Source organism: Palaemon carinicauda, chromosome 2 (genome assembly GCF_036898095.1).
Source record: "Palaemon carinicauda isolate YSFRI2023 chromosome 2, ASM3689809v2, whole genome shotgun sequence".
NCBI classification, from domain to species: domain Eukaryota; kingdom Metazoa; phylum Arthropoda; class Malacostraca; order Decapoda; family Palaemonidae; genus Palaemon; species Palaemon carinicauda.
This window is the reverse complement of record NC_090726.1, coordinates 503,972-512,597: the sequence shown is the minus strand read 5'-3', so window position 1 is coordinate 512,597 and position 8,626 is coordinate 503,972.

The following is an 8,626-nucleotide window of genomic DNA, read 5'->3' as shown; positions in this document are numbered from 1 at the left end:
TGACGGTCAAGCAAAATGTCTAATTCACGTAATCAGCACTAAGTTCAGACATCGTTGTCACAGTGTCTTGAAACTGGGTTCATATTTGAGTGTATGAAAATCCACGCCAATCAATACAAGTTTAGATCAAAGGTCAAGGTCAAGGTCGAGCAAAAGGTCGAGAAATAATCTGTCGCGGTGGCGGTCTGCGCTTTACTGAGTACCCCAAGCTAATATTACAATATTCAGCAACTTTGAACTACGGATGACTAGTATTAGTGGGGGTCTTATGGGAATCATAATTTTATGATTTTTCTTATTTTCCTATTTTATGGATTTAATTAGTGGAATATTCGCAAAATTCTCGAATGTTTACTTTCATATAGAAAATCTATATTTTCAAAATGGAGGATTTTGTTCTTCATTGACGCGTGCTGTCTTTAAACACAAACTGATATTCCTTTGATATACATTTCAGGGTAATGAAAAGCTGCATCGTTCAGTTTCTATTAAAGAGAGAATAATGGTAGTCTAAAGTTTCTTATGATAAGAAAAAAATCAAATCGATCACAGGCTTCGTGAAATACAATAAGTAAAACATTTAGCATTTGGCCGTTCCTGAAATTTCCAAAATTAATTATGACGATTTATATGTAAAATAACTAACCATAAAGTTATTAACTCCGAAAGCCCATAATAGTGTATTCTAATAAACATAAACCTTCAGTCTTTCTGAAAATTTTCATGTTCCGTGGTCAAAATTTGGTTCATTACTGAAAGTAAAATGAAAATAAAAAAACCGTCTTCCTGCATAAATCACAGACAATACAGCATCTTCATCTTGTCTCATTGCTATGTATATAAAAATTGAAATATTTGTTGTAAGCTTTTAAAGATCGAATGGAAGCTCTAAAAATTCCTTTTTAATGTGAATTATAAATATTTTTTTTTCTCCTACAGGAATTATTTCACCTATCAGTAAGAAATATCTGCCAATGTCAAAACATTCAGACTGTATTAATTAATGACAACTAGTAAATCAGGTATTCAGGAACTTGCGCTTGAAAAGAGTTATCAATCATCTTAAAGCAGGAATTTAATTATGTTACTAACCAAGTGCAAATTTCAACAATCAATTTATATGTAACCATAATAACATTGGAAATGTTTACCGCAATAGATATGCTTATTATGGATCTATTTGCTAAAGTGACTAACCATGTAAACGCAAATTTATAAATATGGTCTCAATATCGATATCGCTTCTTAAACTATACCACTAAAACATTGTCAACATGAAGGAAACAGACTTTAAAACACTACTGCAACTAATATCCGTATTCCAATAGTAATGTCTCATACATCTCGTAATCTTCATTACGATATCCTTATCCTACGAATTCTAACAGCCTCGTTACGTCCATATTAATGAGATGATGGCATCGCCACTGGAACGGAGACATCAAGGATATAAAGCGCCTTCTTTCTGTCGTTTCTTCCAGATCATCTTCACGGCTACTTCCCTTTTTGCTTAACGTTTATAGCTCATTTGGTCAGAGTACGTCTCCTGACAGGTTACTGGCACGTTTTCTTTTCCTCTTCATCCAAATGGGGAGGAATGAAACTGCTTGATTATTAATGTTTCTTTAGGTCTACGATCCATTTGGGGGAAAAAAGAAGACCCAATTTCATGAGGAAAGAAATAGTTATGACTTTGTTGCAACTGAGACGTTGTTTGTTATGAGGTTCTCCTGTTCTTGGACTGGATGGCCATAGGTAAAAAAAGAGGTATTTTACGGTTATTAGTTTCCTCTAAGGAAGTGGTTTTTCTAGGTTTGTTTTGTTTGTGTTTTATTGTCGGTTTAAGAGACATGTACAACATTTTCTTGTAAAGGACAATAAGGGATTAGATAGTACGATATATAGGGATAGGTTTTTGTGGGCATAATGGTCCATTTTTCTTTCTCTTTTTATCTTCCTTTGGCTTATCTAGTTGCGTTTATCTACTTTTACTTTTCTTTATTAAAAGTTTTGTATTAGAATTTAGATTATGTATCTTAGAAAAATAGACACTTTGTTTTTATTTGCGTAAAATATAATGTTAAAAGATTTCCGTTTACTGTAGCTTTAAGTGTAAAGATATTTTTTATTATTATTTCTAAGAAAATTATTGTGAATCCATCTCTTTTGTTTGTAGAAATATCAAATTTTCACATAAATGTGCTAATTTCTGTGATTTATGAACTACAAATTTCAAAGTCATGAGTAGATGTTAACACAGTATATGAAGTTAGTAAATATGACAGACCTTTAAGGTAGTTTAATAACGAAATATCAATGTATAAGTCTTATATGAGTGAATACAATAATGTTCATATATATATATATATATATATATATATATATATATATATAAATATATATATATATATATATATATATATATATATATATATACATATATATATATATATATATATATATATATATATATATATATATATATATACATATATAATATCAAACTTGTATTTAATCTAACCAAGCAAAAATTACTATAAATATCAAATGATATTCAACATCTCTCCATACAAACAATAATAAATATAATTGATACTACAAATCTTTATAATTGAATAAGGAAGATAGAAATAGGAAAATAAAATAAATTAAGTAAATGTTCACTAAGGAGTGTTGAGAAGAGTAGGCTGCTTTATGTGATCGCTTGGGTCATTATGTGGAAGTTTGGTGGCATTATATTCTTTAGGAGGAGCCATTGTGTGGTCTTCTTCACTTTAATCGTTTTTTAATTGACCTGAGGATAAATTCATGGTGATATTTCATTCATAATTGTTAATTTTGTTTATTATATGGAGGAAAAAAAATAGTAATATCATTTATTGTAATTTTAGATTCAGCTTTTATTCAAGAGTAGTTATAATGGTTGTAAAAATTTCACTTACCATAACTGATTACCCTTTTTACCATTTAAGTTTCTTAGCATTACCTCTGATAACGTATCTAGTAAGATTTTCCATCCTCCGGATGCCACTAAGGCTGCAAAAGTTTCCAGTTTCTTGATAGGGATATTCATTTAGGACCTTAGAATCTCATACAACTTTTTCACTGATATTTTTTAGGTCAAAGAATATTTAATGCATGGGTTGAGGAGCCATAACACGAGAAAAATAAGCAGATAAAAAAATGGCAGTTAATAAAAGAAACCCAAGTTAGTGAATCAAAGACCATGATAGTTCTTCCCCCCCCCCCCTCTCTCTCTCTCTCTCTCTCTCTCTCTCTCTCTCTCTCTCTCTCTCTCTCTCTCTCTCTCTCTCTCGGCATTCGCCTCCAGCAGTAACCCTGAAAAGAGGGAGGCAACAAGAAATTTCATATTCAATTATGTTTTATCATTTGATGACATTAATATTTTCCTAAAACTAGAGTTGTTGTCAAAATTTTTTGGGTGCTTTCGGCCAAATATTTACTGGAGGAAACGTGTATACTGATTACTGTGATTTGAAGGGGAAGGAAAACAGCCTCAGCTATGCTCGTGTAGTATAATATCTGTTATCTATAAATGATTAATGTTCCTTGGACAATCTGTTTTACTTTAAGCGTTTGTCTATTCCTGACTGCGTTGTTCTTGTAGCTGGAATAGTCGGATGCGCTGCTTACCCTAACGGATATACAAATATAAATTGAATTATTAATCTTTTCTTTTATCATTTAATGAATTCGTATTCTTTCTTATTATTAGTGTTCTAGGATTAAGATAAACTAATAGTCGTGAATACTCATATAAACGAAGTTTCTTTTTTTTTTAGGAACTAAACCTGAAGTCCTGATTAACAAATTCTACGCTCTTAAAAAGTTGCTGTAAAAAAAAAAAAAAAAAAAAAAAAAAAAAAACTGCCAATATTAATTTCTGGATTTTTATCGTTTTAAAAACGAATATATTGACGTTCTGGACTCAAATGTCACCAATCCGTTAAAGATAATAACAAAGTAAAGTAAAACTACAGTCAACTGTATTTTTATGAAATACGGTTGAGAACAATATATTTTTACGGAGAATATCCGATTAAAATTACGGTATTTTTCAACAGTGTACAAATGCAATTTGTGTATTCAGTCAGATACATGTAGGGTGTCAAAGACTTTAGCTAATTGCCAAGGAAATGCGACAGGGTTTTATTAGCTACTGCATACCATTGCAAAAATGCGTGTAATCCATATCAGGTTTTATGAACACAATAAAAAAGTAGATAAAAAGATTAGCTTTTATCGTCTTACACAATTGATTTGTTCCATCTCGCACCAGGAAATAACAATTTCACTGAAAGCAATAGAGACCGAATCACCTCTTGAGGTAGTCGAACACGTAAGGAAATAAGATTAAAACTTAGCATGAACTACTGTAGGGAAACACTTCAAGAAGGGGAAGCGACTGAAAGCAAGGCGTGAAGACAACGTAAATACATCAAGAAAAATAGAAGGGTCAGCTAAAATTATTTACAGAAGGGGAAGACGGAAAAAAAAACTGTTTAATACATTTGATAAATGGAACATCGTAAGGAATTGGAAATGGTTTGTTTAAACAAAAGTTCCCCTTTTCAGTAAATGAATGAAATGGAAGTAAATCTTCAAGTGGATTCGATGGAAACATTCAATATAAAAGTGTGTGTATGTGCAATTACTGACCCGCCAGAAAAACACACACACGCAAATATATATATATATATATATATATATATATATATATATATATATATATATATATATATATATATATATGTATATATATATATATATATATATATATATATATATATATATGCGTGTATATATATATATATATATATATATATATATATATATATATATATATATATATATATATATATATATATATATATATATGTGCGTGTGTATGTGTGTTTTTGTGTGTGTGACTTTTACCTCAGCCTTATCACCTAAACATTTCTAAATCATGTTGGCAAAATATTCAACTGCAGTAGCTGGAAATAATAATCCATAAGATACTTTATAGGTTAGTTATCCTAAACGCACATAAATCCTTTGATTCACGGTATTAATTTCTTTGATATTCCTTGAATTTTACTGCTGCTTTTTATTGTGGTATCATGGGGCCTTTGTTTTCAAATTTGGTCAGATAGTTGCTGGTGGATTATTTCGTATTGTTGTTCTAATTGATAGACCACAAAGAGGTTAATGACGTTAAACGTTATTTCTGGGGTTCTTCGGGTACACCGTTTAAAAAAAACTTAATCTTAGTCGGAAATTCTCCGTAAAAATATACTGTTTTTGGCCGTATTTCAGTAAAATACAGGCGACCGTAATTTTTCCCTACTTCGTTATTATCTTCTACGGTTTGGTGACCATAACATCACTCCTTTACGTCAATATTGTTGTTTTTAAAATGGTAAATTCCTGGCAACATTTATTCCATTTTTTTGGGGGGGGGGAGGCAACAAATTTTTAATAGTGTAGTGCTCTAATACTTGGCTGCATAATATCTTGAGAATTATCTAGAAAATATTATCTTCTATAGATAAAATTACGGATAAAAAGTTTAACGTTAAAAGAAGAGAAATTACAACTGTTAGTGAGTGTATGAAAGTTTCACTTATAATTTTTCCTTTACTACTTTCAACTTGTTTTGAATATTTTGTGTCTTTCAGTTCTGACATAGATTATTATATTCAGAAAATCCTTCAATATCTTTTGATACTTTCAGTATCCTGAGAAATTATTTAAACTGTTTATATTTTGTCACGTTTTCAAAATTTTTTATCATTTTAGAGATTTTATTTTTGGAGTAGTGTTCAAGTTTGGGCTAGAATAATAATAATAATAACAATAATAATAATAATAATAATAATAATAATAATAGTAATAATAATAATAATAATAATAATAATAATAATAATAATAATAATAATAATAATAATAATATCGTGGTAGGAGACCCTCTTTTAGGCAGGTTGAGTTAAAAGTAATGGCTGCATCGGCAGAGTTTATTTTCTTATCCAATTTTTCTATTTTCCGGATAATTCTCTTCTCTAGAGCCCTGCAATCAGCCAGCAGACTTGAAAGATTCATCAGTCAGGTGAATGACAAAATCGGGAAGACTTCTCAAGTATATTCTCATAAAATACAAGTAAAACTTTTGGTACAAAATAGTAAAAACTACGACGCGTTTCGAGGATAAGTCCTTCCTCGTCTTCAGGTAGAGAGTGAGGGGGATGCTGCAGTCGGGTGGTATATATACCCAGGATCAGGATTACAAGTGAAGGAGCTCGAATTTTCATTGGTTTTCATTGGTTGATCGGAGCTGGATGGTATGGTGTCTGGTGTACGACGATCTCGGCCGGGAATACCAGTCTGTGACGTCATCGGGGACCTGAATTTTGATTGGCTGAGGCACGCTCTAAGCCAGCCAGGCTGCTCTCCCGCTCAGAAAAGTGTCCCACGTGGCTGAGATCATTTCCTACTTCGGCGTCAAAATTCGGGGTATTTTCGTGGTTGGTAGTGTCTTCATTAGGTCCTCCTTGATGGGGGTTTCTTGATGTATCAATACGACGGCTTGATGGTAACAAAAACATCTCTTGGGTCGTATTAAGGGTGGGTTTATCTCGCTGTATCAGTAGAGCTTCTAGGATGCGTAGACGTCGACTATCTGGGGCGCTACCAATAATCTTGGTGTTACTGACAATACCAGCTCGACAAATAGGGGTGTTATGTGTTTGTAGGGCATGATTCTTTATAGCCCCTTGCTGTACGTGGCAAGAAATTCTCTTGGAAAGACGCATAGTGTACATGCCAATATAATTCCCGGGACAACCACGGATAGGGTATTGATATGCATAGACAACATTCGTCTTCTTTAAGAAATCCTGCTCTGGGGGCGCTGGGTTATTCCTCATAATAAGACTTTTCGTCTTGGCCGTTTGGTAATATATAATGAAGTCCAATTTCTGGGTGTCTTCAGTAGGGAATACATTATTCTTGATGATTTCCTTTATTGCCTTCTCGTCTTGCAGGTAATTCGGATACATATGTCCTTTATAAAATAGCTTGATGTTATTGCTACTGTCTGGTCTCTCGGCGGGGTCAGGTTCGTACCACTTGTCTAATGCTTTCCTGACTTCCCTTTGGACGTGCTTATTGGAGAATCCATTGTTGACAAGTACTTGGGATATTCGATCCAGTTCCTTGTGTGTGTCGCACCAGGTGGAACAGTGCGACAGGGCCCTCCTGACGTAAGCCTTGATGGTAGAACTCTTATATCGGGTGGGGCACTCACTGTCTCCATTCAAGCACATGCCTAGGTTTGTGGGTTTGGTATACACTGTGGTCCGAAATCCATTTTCCGTCGAGGTGACTAGGACATCCAAGAACGGGAGGCGATTATCTTGGCTGTGTTCGAGGGTGAAACGGAGTACACTATGGTCCTCAAACATCCTCCTCAAAGTCTCGATTTTATCACTTGATCTTGCTTTCACAAAGGTATCATCTATGTACCTAAAGTACAGAAAGGGGCATTCTACACGGGAGAACACTCTCTCTTCTACGATTCCCATGTAAAAATTCGCGAATAGGACTTCCAGGGGTGAGCCCATCGCTACACCATCCTTCTGCAAGTAGGTATGCCCTCGATGGGTGGTAAAGGGGGCCCTCTTCGTACAGATGGCTAGGAGGGTCCGAAGGGCTGGTTCAGGGATGTTCATAGATGGTGTAGAGTCGTCCCTATAGACCCTATTGGCGATAAGGTCTATGGTTTCGTCCACAGGCACGTTTGTGAATAAAGACTCTACATCCATCGATGCAATAACTCCATCACATGTAGAGTCCTTAATTTTATCCAGGAATTCGGCGGATGAAGCTACACAGTAACGATTTGGAATGTAGGGCGTCAGGATGGCATTCAGTCGTTTGGCAAGCAGGTAAGTCGGAGTAGGGCATTGACTTATAATGGGGCGTAGGGGGTTGCCCTGCTTGTGGGTTTTCACATTGCCATAAAGGCAGCCTGGCCAGAAATCCCCTGAAATGACTGGCAGGTGTATGGCATTGGTTGCTGCATTCACGGCCTCGATGGTTTTGTTAGCCTCTTTCTTGATTTCTTCGATAGGGTTTCTAGTGAGGCGCACAAATTTGGAGGAATCAGCCAGGATGTCGTCGAGTTTCTTGTGGTATTCCTCTGTGTCAATAAGCACAAAGGCAGCAGTCTTGTCTGCCCTACGAACAGTGACACAAGCAACCTGCTTAAGTTCCTTGGCAGCTGCCTTCATATCCTGGGTGACGATACCACTGGTGTAACGACCCCTCTTAATACAACCCAAGAGATGTTTTTGTTACCATCAAGCCGTCGTATTGATACATCAAGAAACCCCCATCAAGGAGGACCTAATGAAGACACTACCAACCACGAAAATACCCCGAATTTTGACGCCGAAGTAGGAAATGATCTCAGCCACGCGGGACACTTTTCTGAGCGGGAGAGCAGCCTGGCTGGCTCAGAGCGTGCCTCAGCCAATCAAAATTCAGGTCCCCGATGACGTCACAGACTGGTATTCCGGGCCGAAATCGTCGTACACCAGACACCATACCATCCAGCTCCGATCAA